This window comes from Phodopus roborovskii, unplaced genomic scaffold (genome assembly GCF_943737965.1).
Source record: "Phodopus roborovskii unplaced genomic scaffold, PHOROB, whole genome shotgun sequence".
NCBI lineage: Eukaryota > Metazoa > Chordata > Mammalia > Rodentia > Cricetidae > Phodopus > Phodopus roborovskii.
In genome coordinates, this window is record NW_026126418.1 from 68,141,591 (window position 1) to 68,147,519 (window position 5,929).

At 53.3% G+C, this 5,929-nt stretch overlaps 1 long non-coding RNA gene across 2 annotated transcripts; it reads left to right on the top strand.

Moving 5' to 3' along the window:
* Positions 1–206: 206 nt before the first annotated feature.
* On the top strand, positions 207–1,123 carry LOC127222668 (uncharacterized). Of its 2 annotated transcripts, none has more exons than XR_007834558.1 (2): positions 207–431; positions 691–1,123. It is a non-coding gene; the product is annotated as an uncharacterized LOC127222668 (long non-coding RNA). The 2 variants fall into 2 exon arrangements; XR_007834559.1 differs by having other exon boundaries at positions 429–533.
* Positions 1,124–5,929: the final 4,806 nt, after the last annotated feature.

The window sequence follows — 5,929 nt, forward strand, 5'->3', positions numbered from 1 at the left end:
CTTGTGTGGGTGGAGAGGAGCCTGGAAATCCAGCTTGAGGTAGATCACCAAATGAAACACCTCCTCTTCCTGCCTCCTGCCTCCTGCCTCCTGCCCTGGCCACCCCAGGGCACTAGATCTCAACAATCCTTCCATGTTGGGTTCCACCTTGCCCAGAGGAGGGGCTCTTCCACAATCCAAGAAGCTACTTGCCACAATCCAAGTCTCAGGTGGTCACAGATGCCTTTGTAGACTCTTGGAGCTTCTTTTCACCTATAAGGTGGATATAACCTGGAAGCCTCACCTGTGTGAGGGTAGGGTGTAGCTCCTTCCTAGACTTCACCAAGGTCCTTCCAGACCAGACTGACAACCTCTAAGTGCCTGGGGAACTGGCAGAGTGGCATTCCCGGGCTGTGAAGCTGGGGCTAAGGTCTGCAGCACCTCGAAGGGAGGTAAGGAGATAAGGAGTGAAGCTGTGGTGGTGAGGAAGGAGGTTCACCCGACACTTGCTCTCCCAGGGACCGTCAACAGTCCCCTTACAGGGGAGAGAACAGGTACAGGGTCACTGTCCAGGGCCGTGGTGGGGCACCTTGTGGCCACTCTGGCCCGTGACTCTAGCCAGTGAGTTAGACAGAGGGAAAGCGGTGAGAGGGCAGACGGGGTCACCTAGATGAGGCCCAACCCCTCACCCTTCCTCCTTCCCACACACAGATGGGCCGCCCGGGACCCCTGGAGGAGAAAGTCTCCAACACCCAGCTGTCCGGAGCTCCTGATGCCCCGGGGGATGCTCCTGGTGATGACATCCACGGGACAGAGGAGTCAGACTTGGTGCCCTCTGTCACCCTGGCTGCAACCCTCATTCTATTGTTCCTCCTAATGTCATTCTGGCTGGCTTGGTCGCCCTGCCAAGCCTCCTACTAAGTGGGCTTCTGGGTGGAGGGCAGCAGAACAGGTGGGCTTCTAGCCCCTCTCTGGGTCAATGACCCTCAGCGCTGTGGGAAATTGTTGCAGGAGGCGCCTGTGGGACGCTACAGCCTGGACTCATGCTCACCTGGCTTACTTCCCTTGATGTCTGTCTTTAGTCATGTCTCTCTCATCTTTGTAAAGACATGCTGGGGACTGTAGATAAAGCTGAATCACTTCAGTCACTTGAGTCAAGGGGTGGGGATAATTGTGTGGTCAGCTCGTCCATTCTGAGGCCTGTTTCCCATGTCTTCAAGGTAGATGGCAGTGCCTGCTTCTGGGTACTTTGAAGAAGATGCCTAGTGGGAAGGCCTTCTGCGGTCATCTCAGATAATACTCCCCCAGTAGGTCAGCCTCTGATTCTACAGTACTTACCCAGAAGATGTACTGGTCTTATCTGCCATCTGGTGGTAAAAGATAGAATTGCACCACGTGCATAGAGGCTTCTTTTGGGGTGCTCTAGGGATGGGCAAATTATTGTTTGTTTGTTTGTTTGTTTTTGAGGTGTAAAATTTTGAGATTTTTGTATGTGCACAGATCCCATTACCCAGTGAGAACTCTCTTCCTCGTCTCTCTGGCTCTGCGATGTTTCTAAAAGGTGTTAGAGAGGAGACAATTCCATCTTGAGGTATGCATGGAGGACATGACTGGTGGCTGCCTTCTTAGAACACTGTGCCTTCCTGCCTTAGGCAGCCTAAGTTCCAAAGGACCTTCTTCTCGGACCTGACCAACAGGCAGGAATCTGCCGGTTGGGTCTGCAAGGGCAAGACCACGGAAAAAAACCTGCAGGCATCCACATCTCATGGGATCTCAGCTTTGCCAAGCCTGGAGGAAGGATTTACAGAAGTTTTCAGAGAATACACTGGGTAATCCAGGGCTACTACAGCTTGGCTGGTGGCCAGAGGCTGGTAGGAGGCTCTGGGGTGTGAAGGGGTGTCTCTAGGAAGTCTGTCTTAGACTGTGGGGAGGCCAGAGACTGTGTTCTTGTTATCCAAATGCTGGCTTTCCTTCCAGGAACTCAGGGCCCATCATGGGGGAGTCCAAGAAGCAGGAGGGGAGAGGGGCTAGTGGCAGGGAGGCCTTGAGCTCTGGTTTCTGAACTATGTTTTGCCCACGTCAGGGTACCAGCATAGCGTGCTGTTCCTTCCTGGGAACACAAAGGGCATGGCTGTGTGCTCCACTGGGGACAAACTCAGCACAACTTAGGCCAACACTTGCGTCCTGTCTGCCCAGGCAAAGTGAGATGTGCACAGGGGGTTTAGGAGGCCTCAGAGAGTTTTGGAGGGGTGGAGGTACGGCCCCCTTGAAGCAGCAGAGACAGACACTTCAGGTGAGAGACTGAGGGTTAGGGTGGGAGCTGGGCCACGCCTTTCCACTAGCAGGATAAGAGGTGGCATGCTGAGCAGGGAGTCCAGGGAAAGAGGGGAGAGGGGCTCCTAAGGGGGCCACTGTGGGACTGCCCTGTGGCCAGTCTGTGAGGCTCTGAGTGCAAGAAGTAACAGTACCTCAAGGCACCCAAAGCTGCTGGCCATCCCCTCTCTCATCCCTATCACTACTGGAAAGAAGCTACAGCAAGACACCTGGTCCCTCCTGTCCTCTGAACTCCTACTCTTCTTGTCCCCTTGGGTGCAGCTGGTTAGATAGCAACTCTGATCCCTTCAGACCTTAGCACAGGTCGTCACTTTCTGTCAGGTGTGATTCCAATTCCCTCATCTCTCTTGACTCCACCCACCAGGTGCAGAGCCAGACCACAAGCATGCTTTTTTCCTCCTGGTAGCTGAGATCATTGTTGCAGACTTCAACCATTTGTGTCAGCAATCCTCCTGGAAGTCATGAAGACTGCCGGCTAAGGAGAGCTGGGCAGTGGGCAAAAGCTCCCCTCCCCCAGGCCTGTCTGCCGGAAGTCCAGGCTCTACCTAACAAGCTGCCCACGTAGGCCAGGGCATGTCCATGCATTGTTGAACAGGACTCATGAAAATGTCCTGCGGTTTCCATGTTTCCCGTGGCCCACTAGCTTCATCTGGCCCCATTCCTGAATTCTCACATGCCCAGGCCACAAGTACCTGGGGAGAGTGCAGGCCAGGAAGACACTGCATCTGCAAGGAAAACATTGTTTTGTATAATTCAGCGGCCCATTCTATAAACATTGCGGTTCTGCCTCAGGGTTTTTCTTGCCTGTCTCCTGCCTCCTGCTCTTCCAGGGAACACCAGGCAGCCAGATGCCTGAGGTTAGGAAAATATGTACTTTTGGTGAGTTGGCTGTTGTAAAAGGTGACAGGATGAGCTTGGAAACATTACCAGGTGTGTCAGAGAGTCCAGGAGAGGGTCTGATTGGAGTCTTCCTCCAGAGGCTTGCAGAGAGACACGTGTGCATGAGTGTGTGTGAATGCACAGGGGTATTGCTGTGTGCTTGTGGGTATGCATGTGTGAGTATGCATTTATCCATGTGATGGCAGCAGCAGGGATTGGCGGGGTGGAGTGAGGGGTAGGGTGGGTGAGTAGCTGGGTATGGATTGAAACTGATACTGTCTACCAGTCAGGTCAAACACAGGTAAACACTTACAGGGAGGGTTCAAGGGGTTCACAGAGAGGCAAGGGCAATGCCTCCATGGGGCAGAGGCGGCCTGTGGTTCAGGAGAGCAGCTGGAGGCAGGAGGACACTCAATACTGCTGTGGCTTTTTCCAGTGATGAAGTGGGGGCTGGGTTCTTGGGCAGGGTTGGCACTAGGCCTTTAATGGAAACATCCTGGGGTTTTCTGTCTGATAAACTAGGATTGTCAACTTCCTTCTCACTTGGGACAAAGGATTTGGACACTGTTGAAAAATTTAAATCCCCCAGTAGTAATGCCACCAAGGATATAATAAATCAGGTCAGGCCAAATTAGTAAGTCCAAGTTTAATCTGAGCAGAGCAAAGTAACTCCTGGGTGACCCGGGTGACCCTGACCCTTGAGAAGGTAGGGGAGGACATGCCGAATATGGTTACCAGGCATTATGTAGCTTGTGGGTATGGTCCTCAGCTGACTGAGGGAATTGCTGACTTTCGGTGGGATTTCTCAGGGTCTGGGTTTGGAATGGGAAGAGTGAGACCAGAGGATGGAATGGGGCCCCTAGTGAGAGACCCCCAATATCCCAGCCCTTTGGGGTACATACGCACAGCGGTAGGACTTCCACCTAAACATCTCAGACTCTTTGGGTTTAGGATGGCAAGGGTTGAGGTGGAGCTTCCACCAGAACCACTGCAAGGTGCATGTGGTGTGCTGGTAACCCTCCCTCACCACTTGTGAACCTAGAGGGAGACGTGGGGTTACTGTCTTCAGGCAGGCAGACGTGGCTCAGGACAGTCTGACTATGCTACGACCTGGCTGCCTCTCTAGAGGGGCCAGCAGTCATTTGAGAGTAGACAGGGAAGAGGAGGAGGAGGGCAGCCCAGGATAGGAAGCTGAATCCCTTTAAAGGTGGTGAGCAGTGCCAGGCTATAGGTCCATAAGATATCAATCACCATCTATAGTTCTAGAGTCTCAGGCCAGTCCCCATCTGTTTTCTAGCCTCATTGTCCCCTGTAAGGTTCAGTCCCAGTGCTGGAGGATCACAGGGCTGTAGGGAGACAGTGGTGGGGTGACAGATGGGGAAGGATAAGGGATCAGCACACAGACTGCAGATGGGCAGCTAGCTGTACACAGGCAGAGCCTGGCTTAGGAGTCCTGACCTGTAAGATCCCTCTGTTCTCTTGTATGTCTCTCCCTCATTGAACACTCCTGACACCTTTCTGGAACTCCAACACACTCACAGGTCTTAGGTACATCCTGCACAGGGTCAGGAAGAGGGAACAAGGGAGGCCTCTCTGTCCCCTCCACCGCTTCATCCAATAACCATTATTGTATCTGGGACTCCAGAGTCAGTTCCTGCCACTGTTTCCTTATCTATAAGATGGAACTGGCCAAGCCTGCAAGTTCCAAAGGATGTGACATTGTTGAATACCTGTTGTATCTGCCTGCCACTTGCCTATCTGGAGCCTACCTCCTTGTAGCCTCTGCTGCCTCCGTTGACACTCTCTTTGTGGCTACTAAGTAGCAAAGCAGCTCTTTTTCCTTTCTTTCTTCCTTCCTTTCTTCCTTTCTTTCTTTTCCTTCCTCTTTAAGACAGGGTTTCTCTGTACAGCCCTGGCTGTCCTCGAACTCAGAGATCCACCTGCCTCTGCCTCCCTAGTGCTGTGATAAAGGCGAGCGCCACCACCCAGCTGCAGCCACTTTTCTTGCTCAAGCAATGACATTACATTTTTTGGATGGTTGGATACTTCCTGGCCGGAAGTGGGCTAGGCGACACCCCCACTGTCCTGCTCTGCCCTCCCCCCTGAGTGTTCAGCCCATCTCCTGCTGTACTGCCCAGCCAGTGTCAGGGTCAGGCCAAGACCCCTCTGCCTCCTTGTTCAGACTGAGGCCAAATGGAGCCTCTGGGGTCACAGGTGGCCTGGGATACTTCCTTTGAGTTATTTTTGGCTGGAGCTGGCCAGTGGACTCCTAGCCAAAAGCAATTACTAAATTTTCATCTTGTTTTGCCAACAAGTCAGATTATGCCAAAAATGTTCTGCGTGGAGGCCCAAAGGCACTTCAGGGGAGGCAGAGGTGGGCGTGCTAGCTCCCCTGGAAGGGACCGCCTGTGGTTGATGAGCTGGAGATGGCCAGGGCAACTAAGGTCTGTTTATATCTGTGCTGTGACCGTCTGCCTGATGCACCGCACACACTCTTCCTCCCTTTATCCTGTACCAGCAGGGGGCATTGCCTCCTTCCTACAGCAGAGGAACCTGGGGTGCCCAGGGTTTAGCCACACTCCCGGAAGCTAGGGAGGCCAGGCTGTGCTCTAGGACCCTGCTGAGGGCAAACTAAGTGGGGGCTGGGAAACTCCAGAACCCAGATAGAATGTGCCCCAGGCCTTCTTCCTTACCCAGGACTCATGCAGGTTCTGCCCCCACAGCTCCCACCTTACCA